This window comes from Monodon monoceros, unplaced genomic scaffold (genome assembly GCF_005190385.1).
Source record: "Monodon monoceros isolate NGI ecotype Baffin Bay Population unplaced genomic scaffold, NGI_Narwhal_1 Super_Scaffold_21, whole genome shotgun sequence".
Classification (NCBI taxonomy): domain Eukaryota; kingdom Metazoa; phylum Chordata; class Mammalia; order Artiodactyla; family Monodontidae; genus Monodon; species Monodon monoceros.
The window spans coordinates 56426563-56439771 of record NW_021703778.1 but is presented as its reverse complement, the minus strand read 5'-3'; the positions used below and the strand labels follow the sequence as shown (position 1 = coordinate 56439771).

Sequence of the window (13209 nt, the reverse complement as noted above, 5' to 3'; positions counted from 1 at the left end):
GGATTGTAGTTCACTACCAAGGATTGAACCTGCGCCCCCTGCATTAGGAGTGCGGAGTCTTAACCACTGACCACCAAGGAAGTCCTATAAAATATTCACTGAAAATGTTTTTAGTGGCTGCATAATATTCCATCATCTGGGTGTACCATAATTTATTTACTGTTGGGCATTTTCACTGTAATAAGAAATGTACTATGATGAGCATTTATTGTACATAAATCTTTGCTTGGATTAGTCAGCTTTAGTCAATTTTAGATTCCACATTTCCCTGGCAAGGGTTCGCATTTACAATTATGCAAGATAGGGTATTCACATTTATTTCATTTTAAAAATAGCACTTTTTATGTACATTTCTTCAGGGCTAGGATGACCAGATGTCCCACTTCTGTGAGATGCTTTCTGCCATCCAGTACCTTTTTTCTGCTTTGAAAAATCCTCTAACAGTAGAACTATAATAAGTTTATTTCAAAAACTTAACCTTTTGGAAATCTAAACTATTTCCTTTTTCTGACAGTTTTCCTTATTGTTGCTCTTATTCACTGTTTCTCCTTGATCTTGGGTGAATCTGGGCCAGAAAGTATAATTGAATTAGAAAGATTTTAATTTTATTTTTTTAATCATCATTTGGTTATGTTTATTTTTAAAATTTATTTATTTACTTTTACATATCTTTATTGGAGTATAATTGCTTTACAATGGTGTGTTAGTTTCTGTTGTACAGCAAAGTGAATCAGCCGTGTGCATACATATATCCCCATATCACCTCCCTCTTGAGCCTCCCTCCTACCCTTCCTATCCCACCCCTCTAGGTGGTCACAAAGCACCGAGCTGATCTCCCTGTGCTATGCTGCTGCTTCCCACTAGCTAACTGTTTTACATTTGGTAGTGTATGTATGTCGCTGCTACTCTCTCTTTACCCCAGCTTCCCCTTGCCCACCCCATGTCCTCAAGTCCATTCTCTATGTCTACGTCTTTATCGTCTTTATTCCTGTGCTGCCACTAGGTTCATCAGTATCTTTTTTTTTTTTTTAGATTCCATATATATGCGTTAGCATACGATATTTCTCTTTCTGACTTACTTCACTCTGTATGACAGACTCTAGGTCCATCCATCTCACTACAGATAACTCAGTTTCGTTTCCTTTTATGGCTGAGTAATATTCCATTGTATATATGTGCCACATCTTCTTTATCCATTAATCTGTTGATGGACACGTAGGTTGCTTCCATGTCCTGGCAATTGTGAATAGAGCTGCAATGAACATTGTGGTACATGTCTCTCTTTTTTTTTTTTTTTTTTGCAGTGCGGGGGCTCTCACTGTTGTGGCCTTTCCCGTTGCGGAGCACAGGCTCCAGATGCGCAGGCTCAGCGGCCATGGCTAACGGGCCTAGCCGCTCCGCAGCATGTGCGATCTTCCCGGACTGGGGCACGAACCCGTGTCCCCTGCATCGGCAGGCGGACTCTCAACCACTGCGCCACCAGGGAAGCCCCCATGTCTCTTTTTGAATTATGGTTTTCTCAGGGTATATGTCCAGTAGTGGGATTGCTGGGTCATATGGTAGTTCTATTTTTAGATTTTTAAGGAACCTCAATAGTGTTCTCCCTAGTGGTTATATCAATTTACATTCCCACCAACAGTGCAGGAGGGTTCCCTTTTCACCACACCCTTTCCAGCATTTATTGTTTCTAGATATTTTGCTAATGGCCATTCTGACCAGTGTGAGGTAATACCTCATTGTAGTTTTGATTTGCATTTCTGTAGTAATTAGTGATGTTGAGCATCTTTTCATGTGCATCTTGGCCATCTGTATGTCTTCCTTGGTGAAATGTCCATTTAGGTCTTCCACGCATTTTTTTTTTTTTTTTTTTTTTTTTGTGGTACGCAGGCCTCTCACTGTTGTGCCTCTCTCATTGCAGAGCAGAGGCTCTGGACGTCCAGGCTCAGCGGCCGTGGCTCACGGGCCTAGCCGCTCCGTGGCATGTGACATCTTCCCGGACCGGGGCACGAACCCGTGTCCCCTGCCTCGGCAGGTGGACTCAACCACTGCGCCACCAGGGAAGCCCTTCCACGCATTTTTTAATTGGATTGTTTGTTTCTTTGATATTGAACTTCATGAGCTGTTTGTATATTTTGGAGATTAATCCTCTGTCCGTTGTTTCATTTGCAAATATTTTTCCCATTCTGAGGGTTGTCTTTTCATCTATTTATGGTTTCCTTTGTTGTGCAAAAGCTCTTAAGTTTCATTAGGTCCCATTTATTTATTTTATTTTTAAATTTTCATTACTTTAGGAGGTGGGTCAAAAAAGATCTTGCTGTGGTTTATGTCATAGAGTGCTTTTCCTATGTTTTCCTCTAAGAGTTTGATAATGCCTGGTCTTACATTTAGGTCTTTAATCCATTTGGAGTTTATTTTTGTGTATGGTGTTAGGTAGTGTTCAAATTTCATTCTTTTATTTGTAGCTGTCCAGTTTTCCTAGCACCACTTATTGAAGAGGCTGTCTTTTCTCCATTGTATGTTCTTGCCTCCTTTGTTGTAAATTAGGTGCCCATACGTGCGTGGGTTTATCTCTGGGCTTTCTATCCTGTACCATTGATCTATATTTCTGTTTTTGTGCCAGTACCTTACTGTCTTGATTACTGTAGCTTTGTAGTATAGTTTGAAGTCGGGGAGCCTGATTCTTTCAGCTTCATTTTTCTTTCTCAAGATTGCTTTGGCTATTCGGGGTCTTTTGTGTTTCCATATGAATTGTAAAATTTTTTGTTCTAATTCTGTGAAAAATGCCATTGATAGTTTGATAGGGATTGCATTGAATCTGTAGATTGCTTTGGGTAGTATAGTCATTTTGACAATATTGATTCTTCCAATCCAAGAAATGGTATATCTTTCCATCTCTTTATGTCATCTTTGATTTCTTTCATCAGTGTTTTATAGTTTTCTGAGTACAAGTCTTTTGCCTTCTTAGGTAGGTTTATTCCTAGGTATTTTATTCTTTTTGTTGCAATGATAAATGGGATTGTTTCCTTAATTTCTCTTTCTGATTTTTCGTTGTTACTGTATAGGAATGCCAGAGGTTTTTGTGCATTAATTTTGTATCCTGCAAACTTACCAAATTCATTGATTAGTTCTAGTAGTTTTCTGGTGGATTTTCTATGTATAGTTTCATGGCATCTGCAAACAGTGACAGTTTTACTTCTTCTTTTCTGATTTGGATTCCTTTTATTTCTTTTTCTTCTCTGATTGATGTGGCTAGGACTTTGAAAACTATGTTGAATAGGAGTGGCGAGAGTGGACATCCTTGGCTTGTTCCTGATCTTAGTGGAAATGCTTTCAGTTTTTCACCACTGAGTATGATGTTTGCTGTGGGTTTGTCATATATGGCCTTTATTATATTGAGGTAGGTTCTCTCTATGTCCATTTTCTGGAGAGTTTTTATCATAAATGGGTGTTGAATTTTGTCAAGAACTTTTTCTGCATCTATTGAGATGATCATATGGTTTTTATTCCTTACTTTGTTAATGTGATGTATCACATTGATTGATTTGCATATATTGAGGAATCCTTGCATCCCTGGGATAAATCCCACTTGATCATGGTGTATGATCCTTTTAATGTGCCATTGGATTCTGTTTGCTAGTATTTTGTTCAGGATTTTTGCACCTATGTTCATCAGTGATATTGGTCTATAATTTTCTTTTTTTGTGATATCTTTTTCTGGTTTTGGTGTCAGGGTGATGGTGGCTTCGTAGAATGAATTTGGGAGTGTTCGTCCCTCTGCAATTTTTTGGAAGAGTTTGAGAAGGATCGGAGTTAGCTCTTCTCTAAATGTTTGGTAGAATTCACCTGTGAAGCCATCTGGTCCTGGACTTTTGTTGGAAGATTTCTAATTACAGTTCCAATTTCATTACTTGTGATAGGTCTGTTTATATTTTCTAATTCTTCCTGGTTCGGTCTTGGAAAATTGTACCTTTCCAAGAATTTATCCATTTCATCGTGGTTGTCTGTTTTATCGGCATATAGTTGTTTGTAGTAGTCTCTTATAATCCTTTGTATTTCTGCAGTGTCAGCTGTGATTTCACCTTTTACATATCTAATTTTATTGATTTGCATCCTCTCCCCTTTTTTCTTGATGAGTCTGGCTAAGGGTTTGTCAAATTTGTTTATCTTCTCAAAGATCCAGCTTTTAGTTTTATTATCTTTGCTATTGTTTTCTTCATTTCTAGTTCATTTATTTCTGCTCTGATTTTTATGATTTCTTTCCTTCTACTGACTTTGGGTTTTCTTTGTTCTTATTTCTCAAGTTTGCTTTAGGAGTAGGGTTAGATTGTTTATTTGAGATTTTTCTTGTTTCTTGAGGTGAGATTGAATTGCTATAAACTTCCCTCTTAGAACTGCTTTTGCTGTCTGTCGTTGGTTTTGGGTTGTCATGTTTTCGTTGTCATTTGTTTCTATGAATATTTTAAATTTCTTCTTTGATTTCTTCAGTGATCTCTTGGTTTTTTAGTAGTGCACTGTTTAGCCTCCATGTATTTGTGTGTTTTTCAGTTTTTTTCCCTGTAATTGATATCCAGTCTCAAAGCATTGTGGTCAGAAAAGACTCTTGATACAATTTCAATTTTCTTAAATTTTCCAAAGCTTGATTTGTGACCCAAGATATGATCTATCCTGGAGAATGTTCAATGTGCACTTGAGAAGAAAGTGTATTCTGCCACTTTCAGGTGGAATGTTCTATAAATATCAAATGTATCTGGTTTATTGTGTCATTTAAAGCTTGTGTTTCCATATTTATTTTCTGTTTGGATGATCTGTCCAATGGATAAAAGTCTATTTTATCTGATACGAGTATTGCTACTCCAGCTTTTGATTTCCATTTGCCTGGAATATCTTTTTCCATCCCTTCACTTTCAGTCTGTATGTGTCCCTAGGTTTGAAGTGGGTCTCTTGTAGACAGCATATATATGGGTCTTATTTTTGTATCCATTCAGCCAGTTTGTGTCTTTTGGTTGGGACATTTAATCCATTTACATTCAAGGTTATTATTGATATGTATGTTCCTATTAACATTTTCTTAATTGTTTTAGGATTGTTTTTGTAGGTCTTTTTCTTCTCTTGTGTTTTCCTCCTAGAGGAGTTTGTTTAGTGTTTGTTGTAAAGCTGGTTTTGTAGTGGCTGAATTCTCTTAGCTTTTGCTTGTCTGAAAAGCTTTTGATTTCTCCATCAAATCTGTATGAGAGGACTTCCCTGGTGGCATAGTGGTTGAGCGTCTGCCTGCCGATGCAGGGGACGTGGGTTCGTGCCCCAGTCCGGGAAGATCCCACATGCCGTGGAGCGGCTGGGCCCGTGAGCCATAGCCGCTGAGCCTGCGCATCCGGAGCCTGTGCTCCTCAATGGGAGAGGCCACAACAGCGAGAGGCCCGCGTACCGCAAAAAAAAAGAAAACAAAAAACTGTATGAGATTCTTGCTCGGTAGAGTAATCTAGATTCTTGCTTGGTAGAGAAATCTTGGTTGTAGGTTTTTCTCTTTCATCACTTCAAGTGTATCCTGCTACTCCCTTGTGGCCTGCAGAGTTTCTGCAAAAATCAACTGATACTTACAGGGATTCCTTTGTATGTTGTTTTTTGTTTTTCCCTTGCTGCTTTTAATATTTTTTCTTTGAATTTAATTTTTGTTAATTTGATTAATATGTGTCTCAGTGTGTTTCTCCTAGGGTTTATCCTGTATGGGACTCTGTGCTTCCTGCACTTGGGTGACTTTCCTTTCCCATGTTAGGGAAGTTTTCCACTATAATCTCTTCAAATATTTTCTCAGACCCTTTCTTTTTCTCTTCTGCTTCTGGAACACTAAAGTGCGTTTAGTGTTGTCCCAGAGGTCTCTGATATTGTCTTCAATTCTTTTCATTCTTTTTTCTTTACTCTGTTCCTTGGCAGTTATTTCCACCATTTTGTCTTCCAGCTCACTTTGTTCTTCTGCCTCAGTTCTTCTGTTACTCAGTTATTCTGATATTTGTTTGTTCTTTAGTTCTTCTAGATCTTTGTTAAACATTTCTTGTATTTTCTTAATCCGTGCCTCCATTCTACTTCTGAGATTCTGGATCATCTTTACTATCATTACTCTGAATTCTTTTTCAGGTAGCTTGCCTATTTCCTCTTCATTTATTTGGCCTTGTAGGATTTTACCTTGCTTCTTCATCTGTGACATATTTTTTTGCCGTCTCATTTTTTTTTTTTTTTTTTTATGCGTGGGATTGTGTTCCTGGCTTACTGGTTGTTTGGCCTGAGGCTACCAGCACTGGAGTTTGTAGGCTGTTGAGTAGAGCTGGGTCTTGGTACCGAGATGCTGACCTCTGGGAGACCTAGGTCCAATAAATATTCCCTGCAGTCTGAGGTTCTCTGTTAGTCCAGTGGTTCGGACTTGGAGCTCCCACCACAGGAGCTTCAGCCCAACCCTCAGCTCATGAACCAAGGTCCCACAAGTTGCACAGGGTGGCAAAAAAAAAGAATGAGAACAAAGTAAAAAGAATTAGACTAGGAAACTAACAGATATGTTAGAAAGAATATAAAAGTAAAAATATAGACGAAACAACAACTGGAAGGTAAAACAGAACCAAAATAGTAAAAAAGAGGAGGAGAGAAAAAAAAAAAAGGTGGAAAAGGCCTTGTCTGTGGAGGTCAGGGCCTAAGCAGGGGTGGGGGCTGGGCAGTGGGCGGGGCATATGCTTAGGACCCACAGGGCTGGAAAAGGCCCTGGGAGGGGTGGGGGGTGGGGCTTAGGCTCAAGGAACAGAAGGGGCCCAGGCGTGCCTCTGCCTCTGGTCTCAGAGGCCAGGGGACCCCACCTGGGAGTACAGCCCTCTCCTGCTCCTCCTGTCCTGGAGGCCCCCTCCTTTCTGCCTCTCCTTTTCTCCCCTGGCCTCCCTCCTACGCCCCCAGGACCAACGTGGCCTGGAGGGGCCTCTGAGGGCGTAGGACCTGGCCTGAGAGCTTGGCAGACTTACCTGGTTGATTGCGCAGGGGAAATGCTCCCTGATCTGAGCCCCTGAGGGACCCTCCAGGCGTGGGAACCCCTCCCCACTCTCAGCCACCCTCAGGGGTGCTGGTCCTGTCCGGCCTCCACTTCTCCTCCCTCCTCAGTCCCCCCACGTCCTACCAGTTTGCTTGGGGGTTCCTCTTGTCTCCTTGGGTGATGAGGTCCCCCACCAGCGTCCGGCAGGCACCCTAGTTGTGGGGAGACACATACTCTGTGTCTTCCCACACCGCCATCTTGACTGCCCTAAAAAGATTTTTAAAAAGAGAAAAAAATCTGTGAAGCTAGTCTTTTTTTTTTTTTTTAAAGCATTAGTATTTTTATTTTATTTTATTTTATTTTGGCTGTCTGTGTTGGGTCTTCGTTGTAGTGCGTGGGCTTCCCCTTGCAGTGGCTTCTCTTTGTTGTGGAGCACCGGCTCTAGATGCACGGGCTTCAGTAGTTGTGGCACACGAGCTCAGTGGTTGTGGCTTGCGGGCTCTAGAGCGCAGTCTCAGTAGTTGTGGTGCATGGGCTTAGTTGCTGTACAGCATGTGGGATCTTTCTGGACCGGGAGGGTCAAACCCAGTGAAACCAGGGATCGAACTCATTATCCCTGGGTTCGACCCCATTGGCAGGTGGATTCTTAACCACAGCGCCTCCAGGGAAGTCCCTAAAACTACTGGCTTAAGCATATAAACAATGTAATTTTAACTTGAAAATTACCTGAAAATATGTTATTTCATTATAGACAACATACCCTTCTAATTAGAACAAACTACCATTTGTCTGGAGTGGTCAGAGGATGAGTTTTCCTTCAGTGGGCAGTCAAGAACCTGAGGGACCTTCAGTATCAACTACCTGCTTTAAAGCAATTAAGATGGAACAAAACACACCAGTGCTAAAGACAGTGTCGTAGAATGGAATGTTCATAGCTCCCAGAAGGTGTTTTGAGGTTTGTGAGGCCTGCAGGCATTGCTGTGCACAGCAGCCCTCCTTAAGGACTGGTAGCCAGAAATGTGGTTAAATGTTGATTGTGTGGAAGTTTAGGTATTGAAGACATAGGAAACTGAGTCGAAGCCTTAGCATCCTTGGTAGTTCTTTGCTTTTCTTCCTCCACTAAAACCTAAGATTTTTTTACCTTATTTAGTTTTCATTTGCTTTCTTCTAAAAGCTGCGACTAGCATAAATGCATGATTCCATGGCACTATAATTAACAAATAATAATGGCTAATATTTACTGAGGCCTTACTGTAGACCAGATACTGTTCAGAGGACTTTGTTACAACTGTTCCTTCCGGAACAGAGAGGCTTCCACCTCTCACAGTACCCGAAAGTCAGGCAGTGCATTATAGCTGTCAAGGCATGAGCTCTACACTTGAATTCTGGTTCGAATCCTGGCTTCTCTATTCACTTTCTCTGTGACCTTAACAAAGCCACTTAATCTCTCTATGCCTCAATTTCCTCATTTTTATAATGGGGATAATAATATCTACCTCATGTGGTTTTAATAATGACTGAATTATTTAATATATAAAACATACATAATACTACGCGCTTATAAACGTTAGCTGTTAGTATTGTTGCTGTTCAGTTATGGCTATCATTCTCCGTTCTATCCGGCTGCTTTGTCTTCTTTATAAACTTAGCTACCTCTTATTGCCTCTTAGAGATTGGTGCTCCTAGGCTGTGTCCTTGACCTACACTTTCTCCCACTGTGGCCTGATCTGCTCCTAATGAGTCAGGACCAACCCTGTGCTGATGATTTCCAAATCTGTTTCTGACCTACTTGCTCTCCTTACAAACTGAGATCCTTACAGACAACTGCCTATGGACACCTTTACAAGCACCTCAAACCTAGTGTAATTAAAATTGAAATTGTCATTTATTCCCTCTTCATGCTACTTAATTTCTCTGTGCTACTTAATTTCTCTGTCTTAGTTTTCTCATCTATATGATGGGATAACAGTAATACCTACTTCATAGAGTTGTTTTGAGGATTAAATGAGATAGTTCATGCAAAGCACTTACAAGAATGCCTGGTACAGGGACTTCCCTAGTGGTCCAGTGGTTAAGATTCTGAGCTCCCAATGCAGAGGGCCCAGGTTTGATCCCTGGTCAGGGAATTAGATCCCACATGCCGCAACTAAAAGGTCCCACACGCGGCAATGAAGATTCTGCGTGCTGCAGCTAAGACCTGGTCTAGCCAAATAAATAAATAAACAAATAAATAAATAAATATTTTTTTTAAAAAAAGAATGCCTGGTACATATTTAAGAAACATTCACCATTCTGATTGTTGTTTTTATTTGCTTTCCTTGTCTAGTGAATAGCATCAACATCTAAAGCATTAACCCAAACCAAAACTTAGAAATTTTCTTGATTTACTTCCCCTCCCGCATTCCCACCCCTGTACCCTAACTGATCAGTTTCCATTTCCTGGTATTATTTTCACTCTATTTGGACCCTTATTAATTCTTTCCTGGATCCCCAAACAGCTTCCTAAGCAATTTTTGGTCTTACCTCCTGTGATCTGTTTTTCGTTCTGCTACCAGAGTGATCTTTATGTAATGCACATATTTGATCATGTCACTCTCTGGCTTGAAATTCCTCAGTGATTCCCCATTGAATTTTGTCTTGAGAATAAATTTATTAATGTAGTGCTTCCTAAACTTTGGTGTCCATCTGAATCACCTGGGAATCTTGTTAAAGTGGAGATTCTGATGGAGATCTGTGATGGAGCCCCAAGACTGTATTTCTAACAACTTCCTGGTGATGCCAGTGCTGCTGGATTGAGGGCCATGCCTCGAGCAGTGAGGCTGTAATGCATAGGGCTCTTCCTGACCTACCTTCACCTTGGGCCTGCCTCATCTCTTGTGTTTCCCTCCAGGCATTCAGGTCTTCACTTTAAGTCAAGAGCTCTCCAGGGTGCCTTTTTGCCACATTGCAGCATTCGCCTTGCCTGGCTTTCTCTACTCCTGTTCGTGAATTAGTTCCCCCAGACCCATTCTGCCTAAGATGCCCCTGTGTCCTGACACTTACTACACTGCATTGCAGTTGTTTATCTCCTTGTGCTTCTCTGAGCCCCTTAAGGACAGGGGAAATATCTTGTTTGTTTTGTTTTAGTAACAACTTTATTTTAGATGTATATTTCACATACAATACAATTCATGCATTTAAAGCATGTAATTTAATTGTTCTCATCTGTTTTTTTTTAAGAAGATGTTGGGGGTAAGAGTTTATTAATTTATTTATTTTTGCTGTGTTGGGTTTTCGTTTCTGTGTGAGGGCTTTCTCTATTTGTGACAAGCGGGGGGCCACTCTTCATCGCGGTGCACGGGCCTCTCACTATCTATCGCGGCCTCTCTTGTTGCGGAGCACAGGCTCCAGAAGTGCAGGCTCAGTAGTTGTGGCTCACAGGCCTAGTTGCTCCGCGGCATGTGGGATCCTCCCAGACCAGGGCTCGAACCCATGTCCCCTGCATTGGCAGGCAGATTCTCAACCACCGTGCCACTAGGGAAGCCCCTCTCATCTGTTTTTTGAACCAACATCTAGACCAGGGTTTGGTCTAGTAACAAGTCCATGATTGAATGAATGCATTAATTAAATGACATAAAGTACCATTGGTAAGTTTTCTCTAAATTTTCCTCTCCATATCTATATTTTTGGGATTTAACATTTCGGCATTCACATCATCTTATTTATTCATCAATAACTCTTCATGAGCTTCCTCCTCCCACCCCTCTTTTTGACACCAGGGATGGGAACCACTTCATTCTTCCCTTGGTCAGTTTTGAGGCATTATTATAGATCACTGTCCTGGGTTCTCCAGTGCTTCCAGTTCTCTTTTTCAGCTCATGCTGTAACAAGCAGTACTGACTGAAAGCACAGATCTTTTTTTTTTTTTTTTAAACATCTTTATTGGAGTATAATTGCTTTACAATGTTGTGTTAGTTTCTGCTCTATAACGAAGTGAATCAGCTATATGTGTACATATATCCACCATCCCTTCCCTCTTGCGTCTCCCTCCCACCCTCCCTATCCCACCCCTCTAGGTGGTCACAAAGCACCGAGCTGATCTCCCTGTGCTATGCGGCTGCTTCCCACTAGCTAGCTATTTTACATTTGGTGGTGTGTGTATGTCAGTGCCACTCTATCACTTCGTCCCAGCTTACCCTTCTCCCTTCCCAGGTCCTCAAGTCCATTCTCTACGTCTGTGTCTTTTTTTTTTTTTTTTTTTGGCAGTACGCGGGCCTCTCACTGTTGTGGCCTCTCCCGTTGCGGAGTACAGGCTCCGGACGCACAGGCTCAGTGGCCATGGCTCACGGGCCCAGCCACTCCGCAGCATGTGGGATCTTCCCAGACCAGGGCACGAACCGTGTCCCCTGCATCGGCAGGCAGACTCTCAACCGCTGCGCCACCAGGGAAGCCCATGACTCTTTGAATTACGGTTTTCTCAGGGTATATGCCCAGTAGTGGGATTGCTGGGTCATATGGTAGTTCTAGTTTTAGGTTTTTAAGGAACCTCCATAGTGTTCTCCACAGTGGCTGTATCAATTTATATTTCCACCAACAGTGCAAGAGGGTTCCCTTTTCTCCACAGCCTCTCCAGCATTTATTGTTCGTAGATTTTTTGATGATGGCCATTCTGACTGGTGTGAGGTGATACCTCATTGTAGTTTTGATTTGCATTTCTCTAATGGTTAGTGATGTTGAGCATCCTTTCATGTGTTTGTTGGCAATCTGTATATCTTCTTTGGAGAAATGTCTGTTTAGATCTGCCTATTTTTGGATTTGGTTGTTTTTTTGTTTGTTTGTTTTTGATATTGAGTTGCATGAGCTGTTTGTATATTTTGGAGGTTAATCCTTTGTCAGTTGTTTCGTTTGCAAATATTTTCTCCCATTCTGAGGGTTGTCTTTTCATCTTGTTTATGGTTTCTTTTGCTGTGCAAAAGCTTTTAAGTTTCATTAGGTCCCATTTGTTTATTATTGTTTTTATTTCCATTTGTCTAGGAGGTGGGTCAAAAAGGACCTTGCTGTGATTTATGTCATAGAGTGTTTTTCCTATGTTTTCCTCTAAGAGTTTTATAGTGTGTGGCCTTACATTTAGGTCTTCAATCCATCCAGTCTCTTCTAAAATCATTCTTTTACATGTAGCTGTCCAGTTTTCCCAGCACCACTTATTGAAGAGACTGTCTTTTCTCCATTATATATCTTTGCCTCCTTTGTCATGGATTAGTTGACCATAGGTTCGTGGGTTTATCTCTGGGCAAAGCACAGATCTTAACATGCTGCTCTCCCGGTCAAAACCCCTGGCTAGTCTCCAACACCCCCCCCCCCCCCGCCACCTCCAAGTGTCTACTATAGAATTAACTTATTCCTTAGCCTGACATTCAAGACTTGTGATCTCTCTAACTGTAATCTCTTGACTTGATCTTTTGCAGCACTGGGAGTTCTCAGACTTTACTATATGTAGCAATCAACTGGAATACTTTTTAAAATGTAAATTCCTGGGTCTTTCCTCCAGAAATTTAGCCAGTGGTTTTGAGAGTCCCACGAATCTGTTTTTAACCAGTGCGCCGTAAGGGATTCTGATACAGGTGGTCTGTGGAAGCCCACTCTCAGACGCTGAAGCAACCTTGCTGCTGGAGACTGTGTTCCAGTGTTGCTTGACTCTGGACTTTGTTCACCATGCTTCCCTCTTGCCACCTAGGAAACACTCAATAAGAGTTAATGGAATTGAACTATTTGTTGAGTGGTGGTGCTGAGTCTTTTTAAAATTGTAAGATGACATTACTGTAGACATATTTTCAGCCACTTTTTTTTCCCTGGCTGTCCTTAATGTGTTACTTTTAATAGAATATGTGAGAAGACCTGGCACATGGTAGTGACCCAGTAAATCTTTTTGCTATTTTTAAAGGCAACTGGAAAAACTGCCTCTTATATTAAAACTTAATTGAGAGTCTTCTATGGTGAAAGATATTCCATTACCTTTACTAATAATAGGTGTGAAATAGTATAAGAAATGACTTGCAAAATTACTTTGGGAGCTTTTTTTTTTTTTTGTTAAATAAAGTTTTTAAAAAACGGTAAAAATAGGGACTTCCCTGGTGGTTCAGTGGGTAAGACTCTGTGCTTCCATGCGGGGGGCCCTGGTTCAATCACGGGCTGGGGAAATAAGATACCACAGGCCACGCCGTGCTGCA

General features: G+C 41.1%; 1 protein-coding gene across 5 annotated transcripts in view; it reads left to right on the top strand.

Moving 5' to 3' along the window:
* Window positions 1-13209, top strand: part of MYO5A (myosin VA) — a 187159-nt gene that overhangs the window by 10571 nt on the left and 163379 nt on the right. The gene's annotated exons all lie outside the window — the stretch shown is intronic.